The sequence below is a fragment of the Aulonocara sp. 'chitande type north' Nkhata Bay genome, linkage group LG1 (assembly GCF_057382095.1).
Source record: "Aulonocara sp. 'chitande type north' Nkhata Bay isolate Kocher_YH1m ecotype deep benthic linkage group LG1, A_spYH_male_GT1.1, whole genome shotgun sequence".
In the NCBI taxonomy this organism is placed as follows: domain Eukaryota; kingdom Metazoa; phylum Chordata; class Actinopteri; order Cichliformes; family Cichlidae; genus Aulonocara; species Aulonocara sp. 'chitande type north' Nkhata Bay.
Window position 1 is genome coordinate 11,361,830 of NC_141344.1, and position 12,843 is coordinate 11,374,672.

At 40.8% G+C, this 12,843-nt stretch overlaps 1 protein-coding gene across 5 annotated transcripts in view; it reads left to right on the forward strand.

Moving 5' to 3' along the window:
* shf (Src homology 2 domain containing F) overlaps positions 1 to 12,843 on the forward strand; it is a 93,959-nt gene that overhangs the window by 2,037 nt on the left and 79,079 nt on the right. The window lies entirely within an intron of this gene.

Sequence of the window (12,843 nt, forward strand, 5' to 3'; positions counted from 1 at the left end):
TCTCACTCATTTAGAATTACACTTGCATCTGTGCTTCACCTCTCTCCCCATATGTGCACACATGGCTTTAATGTACAGACAATTGATGGCATAGTATGGGCTAAATACCTCACGCCGAGAAGCATGTTTGGTGTTATAGATGAGCTAAATCAATACTGACAGCTGGGGAGCTTAAGCAGTATGTCAAGAGAAGGTTTTTAAGGCTTTCTTGTCAGGTGATGAAGTTTCAATAAAAACGTGCAGTAACGGAGAGAGGAGTGAGATGAAGTAGCAAAAATAGCTGCCAAAAAATATTACACTGTTTCACAAATCTTTCCCCCACAAAAAAACACGGGTATGTCCCATATATTTACTTCTCTAAATGATGGATGAGAAATTTGGAGAAAAGCCCTTGAAATGCCGTAAGCTACGCTCCTTAACTTCCTGAAAGAGCATTGTGAGGCTTTTGTGAGGATTACATTTTGTGTGGAAGCTGAGGATTTCTTTTCCGACTGTTGCCGGCCACGGTAATTTTTGTAAATCCTTGTTAAAGGGATTCTCCTGGTGTGGATTTTAAAAATGCTGTTAATGAAGTTGTGTGTTCCATCAATCTCTGCAGTAAGCCTAATGTTAAGAGGTTAAAGGTAGGTGGTCGTCTTTGTGAGTTCTTCGTGTTTAACAGTTTCATAGCTATTTTTCTTTAGGCATTGTGTTACCACAAATGTAGGGGTATCTGCATAATGATAAAAAGAAATGTGTTTCCACCTTGTAGCACATATCTAAGCGTAGATTCCCAGTCATAGTGATAGTTATTTGTCTTGCTGCAGACTAAATGCTGACTGCTAGGAGACTCTGTAAAAAGCGCACAAGTGCCTTAACAGCACTGCTCAGTTACATTGATGTTTTAATTACTTGACTCATGAATTCTAATTATATCACTGCTTGCCTAATGCCTGAAATGCCAATAGCAGAGTGGAGTGAATTTTCTGAAGTGAGAACACTGTATCTATTCTTACAATTTCAAAGTGTTCCATTTCATCTCATAAAATTTCAAATAATCTTTTTGCGCTTACTTTGATTTGCACTTTTAACATGGAGTTTTATGCAGACTATGGCGTTTAACTCATAGATTAATATTTTCAAAGTATTGTGATGCATTTTGTTTTTAATGATGCCAAGCCCTTCATGGTACAGTGAGCTGAGAGAGATGATCAATTATCATCCTGCCTTGGAGATAATTAAAGGCCTCATCTCCCAGCTCATCGCTCTACTCAGCACTAACTTAACTTCTCTCAAGGACACCCAAAAGTGGTGATGAGCTCCATTTGAAAATGTGTAAACAAAAGCAATAACGGAGAGCTGACAGGGTGCTGCATCTGGGCGGAGTGGTGCCTGTCATCATCGGTATCTGTCAATGCACCTGGGAAACGGCTGTTCCATCTAACTTTGGCTCTTTTTACTGCCCGTAGTACCTTTGATTCAGTGATCCCACAAGCCAGCTTGTATTTCTGTCTATAGAAATGAGTAGTTGGATCAGGCTTGCAGACAGTTGTTGTGCAGCCTGCAGAGGCATCTGGATAGACAGATATCCTCTATGCTTATTTTCCTTCTGTGCACCTTTTTACAAGACCTCACTCTGAATTTCAATAGATTTTGCTGGAGGAGAAAAAACTGTGGTATACCCTCCCAAGATCGGTAGTGTTTTTCGCATTCTTGGAGGATATAAGAACGTACTATGTGCTGCTAGTGTCTTCCATTACCAACAGATAGTACAGCCCCCCCCCCAAAAAAAAAAAAAAAAATCACTTGTCACTGCTTTTACTCAAGTTCCCATTAATATGTTCCCTTGTATCTGAACTGGATTGGTGAACAGTTGTCGATAAACGCAATGAGAGACTGATACACAGAGATTCCTACATTTGCTAGGGTTAAAATCCAATCTTATCAGCCATATGCATTAAAAGTGATCAGCTTGGGAAAAGTTAATGTGCTATTTCTTATTTTTTTTAACTTTACCATAGCATTCACGTATAGCTGTTGTCTTGGGGTAAAGTTTAGGGATTGTATTACTATAAAAAGGTCGGGAATGCAAAAACATCAAACTTGGTACGAGTTCATATACTTCTACCGACACATTTCCTTGTCTTTTGCATTGGTCAGACTGTCTGGACTGCATGCACATTACACTGCCGGTAGTGCATGTTTAATCTCCGCTCAGCTTCATTTCCCCACACCCTGAATATTTCCGCTTGGCCTTTCACCCTGGCACTCCAGACATCAGTGGAGTTGTATAAATGCATCCCACTGGCCTTTCACGGTCTCATCTCTGCCAGTGATAGGAAAAATGTCAAGCACAAACATCAATATCACCTGGGTCTGCGAGAGTGCTTTTCTTCAGGGAGCCAGAAAATGGATGAAAACATGAGAGCCCATCATGTTTTGTTATAGCTCACCTTTTACTTGCAGTTCTCTGGCTTTTTGTATCAGACGGAGGCTGGCGAGGTTGATAGCAGGCCTGACTGGTTGTTGGAGCAGTGCGGTTTGGCAGCTGTTTCTCTAGTCTTTCACGAACCTATTTGTGTTCGCTCAGTTGGAAGAATATATCTTAAAGTCATGTCTTTCGTATGTTGAATTGTTGAATAAATATAGTATAATGGAATTATTGTATAGCAGTACTAAAAAGGGATGTGTGGTGTTTTTTGTTGTTTTTTTTTCCACTGCTGTGACAATTTTATGCCCAAGTTGAAATAATCAACAGATTGGTGTGAAAGCTGTGTCGTGCTGTCTTGTGTTTTGCAGCTGCTGTTTCTCATAATCATGCTCGGTAGTTGCGGGCACATTGTGACTCACTATTTTGATAAATTGTGTTAAACTGTGTCACATAATTAAGTTTGCGTGTTGTTATGGCTTTTCTGAATCATAGCAATGAGGACTAGACAGTGATGTTACTGGTGAGATATGCCAAGCTTGATTGTAAGAGTGTTTTCTTCATTTCCACTTTGACCCATGTATCCACTAAAGGGCTCAGGAATGCCTTGAATTTCCTGAGTTATGCTAAGCATCTACAGCATTTTTTTTAAATCATACTGTCCAATAATAAGTTTTATTTGCCCTCTGCCACAGATGTAGTCTTTCATTCCAAACATTTTTTATACTCACCGTTTCTATGCTCTATTGTTGTTGATAACAGAGCTTTACAATGCATTCCTGACCTGAACAAGAATCTTAGAAGGGCTCTTTGAACGGAAGGAAGGATCACTGAGTTTAACAACTCAAATGTTTAAGCTCCACCTCGTCTAAAACAGTATGAGGTCATCTTGTTGTGGAAGATGTGAGCCATCATGTAACAGTTACTCTTTTAAAGTATGGAAAGGTTTTGCCTTTTGTCAAGATATCATTTTGGTGGAAACACAAATCCATTTAATTTACATCATGACATTGTAAGCTAACATCATTGAGTGTAATAACTAGCCATGGCTAAAGTGGATTTTTTGTTTTTTGTTTTTTTTCCCCAGCCATCCCACCACGTGCGCATAAAAGTTGTAGGCCTCGGGAATAATGGCCCTTAGCCATTGTTTGCTCATTTTCTTTTCTCTCCAACAGGGAACCTTCCTCCCACTTTAAAGAGTCCCGATGGAGTCTGTTGTGTTTGTTGCTCGATTTGCTTTTTCCAGCTTTGCGCCGAAACATCAGTCGTATAGTTCCACCAGGTCACAATTAGCCTGCAGACTAGTGCTGCAGCTCTGGCGGCTAGGGAGTTGTAGACACATGGCTCTGTTTTGTTTAATGACAGTGTGTGTAGCTGAGTGTACAAGCAGGCAGCCCTGGTCTGCAGGCAGGTCGTCACACACAGATTAAAAGAGAAACAAATGAGTTTGCATGCCATCTGAGACACAAAGAGAGAATTTGCATAAAGCAGTGGCTTTTTGCCGTATTTTTGCAAGCTCACTCTAACTCTGATTTAAAAGCCATGCAAACTTCATCTGTAACCAAATAGTTATTTTTTTTGCCTTGCTGTAGAGGTCCTAGAGATAGACTGATTTGCTTTTTTTCTTTTCTTTTCTAATTTGGTGCATGCAAGTGGCTGCTGTTGTTTTTGTGTCACACTGCAGGAGGCAGCCAGACTTCCGTCTTGCAAACAGAGCTGCCCTGTGATCTAAGTGCCCACCAGGAAGCCGAACACTTCCATTTCTTCTGAGCGGGATTCCAGACTTTTCATTTCATGCATTCTTTGAATGAGAGAAGATTTGAGTAAAAGAAATAGAACTGCTGTAATGCTACTGCATCATTTATGCAGACAAGATAGTGTTTTACTCCTTTTGTTTCTTAAAATTAGTCTGTTTGTTTGTTTTTTTTAATCAGTTGTTTTGGTGATAAGATTAAAGGAATAGAATTAAACCACTGTCTGAAGTTGTATGGTAGCAAATGCAGAGTGGCTTGGTTGCTCCAGGATTAAGGAAGTGCTCCCTTCCTGACAGGAAGTGTTTACAACTTGGTGACATTCCCTTTTTAACTTGACAAGTTTGTGCTTGCCCCTCTTTTCTGGCTGCCTATTCTGCTTTTCCCTCTTTTAATAAAATGCTCCTGGTGGCTGTTTTTACTTGAGAATTCTGAAAGTTTCAAGTGGCAAAAGGCACATAACTTTGTTGAAACAGAGTAGTGACTGTTCCTCAACCATCTGAACGTAGCCTTTCTTGCCGTTCGCTATGCTCCTTAGAGAGGTGGGAAGCCGCGTAGCAATAGCAGCGGTATGGAACTCCACCCTGCGCTAGCTCTATTGTCACAGTGGGCAGTGTATAGCAACCTTAGTACATCCTCACCAAGCAGAGGCAATCTGAGGCCACAGAGCTCCCAGTCTCAGTCAGCTCATCCTCACATAGCGTGAAAACATTTCTAGCTTTGTTTAACGCCGCCAGTGCGTTTTGTTTTCCTCCCTGCTCAGTGAATCACACTTTCATAATCAAAGCTTCTTTCCCTGTGGATCCCATCGTGTTATTACATGAAGCCCTATTCTCCTGTTTGTCACTTTGTCTTATAGAAGCTATCACTAAAATATGGCGTTTTTTTTTTTTTACATGTACATTATGATAAAACCATCAAATGGGAGCATATTGCATTTTCACTGCAAATGCCAGCATAAACATTCAGTGGGCAGACAACTTTTTCTTTCCATCTTAAATTATTCTTATATCTTAAAACCGAGGCATTATATCGTAATGCCTGTAGTGTTGAGGACAAATTGTTTGTTCACACTAGCACAGGATTATCATATTTAATGAAAATTCCTACATTCCATCACAGTACCTGAATTATTCTTGACTCTTGTGTGGCACCACTTAGTGTATGTAGCAGAAACACTGCCAATAAATCTATCACACAAGGATGGGGACAGAGAAAGGAAATTGGATTTTGTCAAGCGTGTCGTCAAGTACTTAATCTTGAATATCTGTCACATATTAAAAGCAGCGTCCCCTCTACAGGGTGCAACCCGCTGGCTTCTCTCTCCCCCCCCCCCCCCCTCCCTTCCCCTCGCTGGAGTTTTTAAGTGGCTGTGTGGAGTGCGTTTCAATGAAGGGGATCCTTGGGGACAGGTTGGGGTGTTTTCTGCTAACAAACTATGCATATGCATTTATCAGGAGATCGGGAAAGAGTAGGTAATTGCAGAAAAGTGGGGGTGCAGATTTAGCTCTTTATATATGTGAAATAATCCACACTGGATACTATTCGTGGAGTAGATCCGCAGGTAGATCCGCAGGAAATGTTGTTTGAGCAATTAATATAAGAGACCATGTCATAAAACATGCTTATATCTACTTACTTTTTGACCTGTAAAATTGATTGTTTAGTGGCTTAAATGTCACATTGTAGCTTGTTTGGATGATTTCTGAATCTTAATTTAAACCCTTACTTCTTGCCTTTTTCCAATGCCACCAAATTATTTTCTTACACTGTCTTTCTTCTGACTTTTTGAGCTTCCCCCAACAAGTCGATACAAAAAGCCATACATTTTTTTCAATAGCTAACGATGACTGGCTTAATAATTATTATAATCACTGAGAACAAGCTTTTGTTTCAAGTTAATTTTGTGAGCACTCTACATAAAATTAGGAAAAGGCACAAGACAGCTTTAATTGGAGCGATTGTTTAAATTGCCCTATTATTGTGGTCGAGGTTGCAGTGTTCTGTGTTAAGTACAACCAAAATGCAGTTTAGAGTGTAGAGGTTCTATAGCCTACTCTCATTTGCTTTTAAAGATGCTTTTGGGGAAGGTAATAATGTCTAAAAAGAACTCTGCACTACAAAGGCAGTACTTCAAAAATTACACTATGTGATTCTGTCAATCTCCCTTATTGAATTAGGATCTGTGAGAATCCTAATCCACTTGTAAATGGGATAAGGAAGGCAAATGATTTGATACTCATGATTGGCAGTTGTCTTAGTAAAGAAGTCTACTCACAGGTGGTGATGTTAAAGTGTGAAATGTGTGCTTTTCTGGGTCACTAGCAGCTGATTAGACTTGCTGAACATAGTTAAACCTTTAGTATAAAGGCACATGCTATACAGATATAAAACATACCATATTTAAAACCTACAAACACTGCACAAGTGTGTCTGCTCAAGTTGCACAAATGCACACATTGAGATGGGTTTCAGCAAGGCCTTGATCACTCCCAAAAGTGTTCGTTATCAGTCCACATTACTCATGAGTATCAACTATCCAAGTTGATTCTCATGAGCTCACAAAGAACTTCCAGAACGTCTACTCTGAGCTGAAAAAAGATCACGAAAAGGTAAAAATAACATAGTCTTCTGTCATTTTTACTTGCTGTCATTGTGGTTGACAGTTGTATTTCTTCCTCTGTCTTTATTTCACTGCACAGTTAATGGTGCTCTCACAGTGCCGGTGTGGGGACGATCCAGGTGTACTTGATATCTTTTACATCCCCTTCCTTTCTGACTCAACTGTTTTCTACATTGCCGGATTGTCTCTCCACTGAATTGTGACGCATGGTATCAGTTTTGCTGTTGCTGCATCTGGAAGCATTCCCATGCAAACCATGATTAACAACAGCCTAAATCACTTGTGCCAAAAGAACCAGCTTCACCCTAGCTGGCGTGCGAAAGCCGCTCCACATGGGCAAGAGTGCAGAGATCAGAACAACATTTTAATGTGGTCTAAATCTTAACAGGGGTGGGGTGTAATAAATAAGTCAGCACCCACAATGCAGATGTCTGAGGACGACACGTGCACAACTGATGGCTGTGCATGGGCTGCAGTATTTTTGAGTATGCTAATAGTAGCTGCTGGTACACTAAATGGTGCTATGAAAAGAAAATGAAAGGGGCTTCTGTTTATTTTACAGCGCGACTCCTGATCAGGCTATAAATGCTCTGAAGAAGTGTGGGGGGTGCTTTTATCTTGTTTCCTTCGAAGTCTCCATTTTTTTTTTCTTGCCTTGCTGATGCATGTTTACTGACACTGAATTGCTGCTCTCGACTGATTCTCCAATTAGATTAAAAGCAAATCAAATGAACACACCTTGAAATAAACAGGGTTTTTGTTTATTTCCACTGAAGTGCTCTTCATTGCTGCATGGACTGCAGTAGCTTGTGACTGATTGCAAGGCAGCGCCTTTAGAGCAAATATATTAATTTGATTAGGTACCCCTGCAGACTCCTAAGCAGGCCTTTAAAGGATGCACATCGCTCTTCAAAGCTTCCAAAGAGGCAAAATGCTCTAACAGCAACCATGTTTCTTAGGAAACATTTCAATAAAGTTTCATTAATGTCAGGCCTGTATGGTAGGAACTGCACTCCTGCACCGTCTCTCCTTTAGAGGCAAAGCCAGTTTTCCATCTACCTAATCTATTTGGGAGATGCAGAACCCAGCAAAGCTCAGGACTGCACAAGGGGCTTTCAATGAAATGTAACCAGATTTGTGCTTGCTTCTTAGAAACATAAAAGTATCTTATTGATGGTAACTGTGTTATGTCAACAGAGAGCCTGTGATCGCTTTTGCTTAAATAAATTGCCTTGAGGGAGTGTTTCTCACTGGTATGTTCTTTGGGGGGGGGGGAAATGTAGCCACGTTATCTTAGGATGACTGCCCACACAGCATTCATCCTGTGTTTATAGACAACGATAAGATGGGAGAGCTATCAGCAGAGGCATTTCAATGAGGTACAGCTTGCTGAGTTTGGATTTACATGAACATTTTTTTCCACCCCACAGGAGAAAGCATTCTTTATACAAGTCAGTCTCCAATAGTGTCTCCTCAGCTTTTGTCTTTTCTCCCCTCCCCTCCTATATTCTTTAACTTGACTGTTCTTTAAATAGTGGCATGTTTTCCTTTTTTTGTTACACCGAAGAACAAAAGAGCAACAAGAACAAAGAAGCCTTTTGAAATGCCTTAATGCAATTGACCCACTAAGCACAGACTTGTATTAGGTTATCGGTGGCTGAAATCCCTTGTGGCGCGAGACATAAATCACACACGTCAGTCCTCTTTCGTTTTTCTTTTCTTTCTCCCTTCTCCCTCTTTCTGCAGCCTGCTGACTTTTGTGGTAGTTATAGGGCTTGAACCCTGACTAGCCTCTGATGCATTCTATTCCTCATGTGTATATGACATTAATATCATCACTCTGCTTGCGTTTATTTAACAGGAGTGGTGTTAATCCCAATTTTCCTCTTTTTTTTTATGGTTAAAGTCTTTTTTTTTCTTTTCTGTTTCCTGAAAAAACCATCCATTTGCTGATGGATTAGGGTTGTAAAATGCCAACAATGGACATGTAGCTTGCTCAGTATTCAGCGATCTATTGTGTTGCCCTTAAACCATTTGTGCTCAAATTTCATCTAATGCAGTTTGTGGATTTCAATTTTTTTCGTTTGGATTCTTTTGTTCTTGATTATCTGATGAGCCGACTAAACACATTATGCTTTAAGACTGCTGGAGGATCGCAGCCTGCGCTTTCTCACTTCTAATGGAAGACCAGGGTAAAATCAAAGTGTAATCCTAGAAGCTCTAGCATCACGGACATTGAGCCAAAGTGGCAGGTGCCTATTATAGCCTCCCTCCATTGCTAATGTTCTCCCTCTGTTCCCACTGATTTGAAGTCGGCTTCATCGCCTGAGAGCCGCAGTGCAGTTCAAGAAGTCTGTTGCTATCTCCTTGGCCACGTCTTATACCTGCCAGAGCTCTGGCAGGTATAAGACGTGGCCAGCCGAAATCTGAACTGTGGAATGAAAGTAATTGAGTGAGTTCTCTCTCTATGCTGCAGACCAGTAAAGGACCTAGATACCACAGGGACATGGCCTAAGCCCGTCAGGTGGCTTTGTGAGATTTATATAGACTTACATCACAGCTTAGCAAAGACCTGATATATGGAGGCACTGCAGTCTTGTGCTGAGGGGGGAATTTTACTTTCATGACAAGTGTGGCTTGGCTGCAGTCTTGACACACCCTGGCATGCCGTAAGGCAGATGGTGTGTCCCCAGGCGACGCCACTGCTCTCTAGCACCCCTCTCCTCAAAGCCCCTTGTTCGTCCTACTGACAAGTAGTCATTAGTGCAGTGGGACAAGAAGAACACATTGGAACAATTTGGATATATTAACCACCTCCTCTGTCCTATCTTGAATTGGACTGCAGGGCTTGTATGATGGCACCAAATAGACTTTATCTGACTGTGAGTAGTTTAGAGATCTCCAAGTGCAAAACAATGACCTGCGTGGGATGAAATTCATAATGTTCTTACCAGCTTATGGATGACAATAAAATACCATACGTGTACACATTACTGGTCTAAAGACCAAAATAATAATAATGATCATATAGTCTACAATTTTCCGTGAGGTATTTATCAAACAGCTCAGTGTCACTCTTTTTAATGAGATTTTGCCTCATAACTCAAAATGAAACTTAACTGATGACCTCGATATATCAGTACTACATAGTTTCATTTGATATTGGTGGGGAGACTGAAAACTAGTTGGTCTGATACTTAAGTTTGGTTTTGAATTAAAAAAAAGATGAGTTCACATTCGGTTCTAACTGAAATACAAACACAAGCAACATGCCGAAAAACCATTTACTTCCCAGCTTTGAGCCTCATATATACATGCACTTTACCATGCAAATCATTATGACAAGCACTTATGAGCAGGAATGAGAGATCATGATTAATAGTACTGTTAATCACAAGTGTGGATGCATCCCTTTAATCCGTCCAACAGATTTCTTGATTGTAGCTCCAAAACAGAATGTTTTAAATTATTTAAAGGGTTTTTGAAATACTGAAAGCTCCTGCAGATAAGCAGAGAAGAAGAATTCAAGGCCCACTTATCACTGATTGCACATAGCTGTTTTATGTTTGTAGTTCAGGAAGGTAAAATGATGCTTACGTTTGAGTGAAGTGTTTTGCTTTCTCTGCCCACCCGTGCTATGCTACTATCTTTGTTAAACAGCTAACATTTTGAAGCCTTGAACATTAAGCACTGGTAGACTGCAAGACTGATTAATTTAAATTCAAGCTTCTGGCAAAACAAAGGATGGCGTTTGAATCTCAAATGATGGCTTTGGTTTCTATCCACGATCGCATCCATCCCCTCTCTTTCAGAAGTTTTGTGCCCAGCCTTTATTTGTCCTACATTATGTCAACAGGAAAGGCAAAGTATGATGTCATGCATTTGGTGTGGTTCCACGCATTACTCGAGTGATTGCCATTATTTCCTGAAATTTGCTCAAACATCCTTTGGCCCATGATGAAGGTGCATTAAGTGGTAAGGTGATTGAGTTCAAGCAGGGAGCTCTGCTAACACACTGCTAGGAGTAAACATACAGTATAGTATAGTTTTTGCTATGTGAACATGGGAGCTCTAGCTTGTACTCGTACATTGCTGTGCAGTTGTATTGTGTTAAAGTGAATTCATCTGGAGGAAAGCAGTTATGTAAATGAATGATACACCTTTTAAAGTCACTTTAAGAGTCACTCTGCTGCAATAAGTAAACCACAGTAAGATATCTACTGGACTTGTTTGCCATTAAGGAGAATCCAGTTTTTATTAATGAGGGTTACTTATTCTTAGATTTTGGCTGTGTTTGTAGTTTCTGTGTCTGAAGTGGATTTGCCACATAATATGATTACCGATGGCTGTTTTCAAGCAAGAAGGTGCAAGATGGTAATGATACTGGATCTGATGCATAATTTTAGGGTCTCTTGGGCTGCAAAGATGTCACTTATCAGACTGCCTGAATTTTAATCTCGCTTTTCTGTAAATATGTATATCTTTTGCAGCGCAAAAACAAACCAGGATGATGTTTGTATTGGATTTTTCCCGCTGTTTGAATTCACAGCAGCAAAACATTCAAGGAACCCATAATTATGTTGTGGCAGAAGAAAAGTCCTAGTTATTTTCCCCAAACAGATGGAGAGTGAATACTGAAGAAAGCAGATTTAACTCAGAGTAGCTGCTATGAACACATCCGCGGTGCTTTACTTTCTATGCTATTATAGCCTAATCCACATATAGTGAGGATGATCTGAGCAGGAATATACCTGCCAGCGTTTCCCTGTCACTAAGCAGCTTACAAACTATCCCTAGACAGTGAACTTGCATTTAATACTTGGAAACTTTTCAAGATGTCTTTTTCTTCTTTTTTTTAAATGTGTGACTGCATTAAATGATACTTAACCTTGATCGATGATGTTAAAATTCCTGCGTTTCTGGCACGAATTTTGAGGGTGTATCTGTGCATTTTCTTCCCTGAGGGTTGGCAGGTGTGTGTGTGTGTGTGTGTGTGTGTGTGTGTGTGTGTCTGTGTGTTTGTGGCACTCTCATGGGTGGCCTGGATATGGAGTTGGCTTTCGGGGAGTATGCTTTCTCTGCGGCAAAAATGGACAGAGGTTTCTCTCAAAAGAACGCTGGCTCGGTGGAGGCACAGCATGGCGAGCATGAGCCTCAGTCCACCTCCACTCTGCCCCTCCCGCTCCCATCCACCAGATGAGTGATGAGCTTGTTTATAATGAGACCAAATCCCTTCCTGTTACACATGACTCATTGGGTGTAGTGCCAGTCGTACATATTCACACAGTCATTTAGGTGTTTTCTTGTTTGTGCACTGACCTTTAAAAAAAAAAAAAAAAAAAAAAGGCCCTTTTACTAACATGTTTTCAGATTACGTAACACGCACTGCCCTGCCCTTCTCTTCTCTTGTAACCACTGATTGGTAGGAGCAGACAGAGGCTCCAGAGAAAAAGTGCGTTTTCTAGCCACTGGTCCAAATGACCTCAGTCACACACCCTTATTAGAGCCAGTGCTCAAGAGGACAGATGGTTCAAATGGGAGTTTATATCCTTTCAAATTCAAGGTCCATAGTTTTGAAGTGGTGTGCTCATAAATGAAGCAAACATTTCAAGGAAAGCAATATCCCCCCAAGGCACTGTACAAGTGGGCTAGCTTTGCTCCCTAAAGGTTTGAGCTGTATTTCTGGGTCTCAGGACATCCACCTAATTGCCATCCACTGCACAAAATGCTCAGCAAAAAAGCAAGACTGCAATTAGCCGTGGCTCACTGCCAGCTCGGGATAAATCTGCCAAATTGTTTCTCTTAAGAAAGTTGAGCAGTTGTGGTCTTCTTTCCTCTACTTTTGAAATGTAGGCCTGTCACAAGGCTATCATATAATTAGGCAAACCAGCAGTAGCAGAGTGTGCTGTAAGGCTAAAAGCTGAGGCATTGTGGCGGTGTGCTGGGGCATGCAGAGGTGGGGCATTATTTATGTATTTCACCCTTTATTCTCTGGCTTGCCTCAGTGGATATTGCTTGGTACTGTCCGGGGCCAAAGTGGTGTCTGTCACAAAGCACCATAC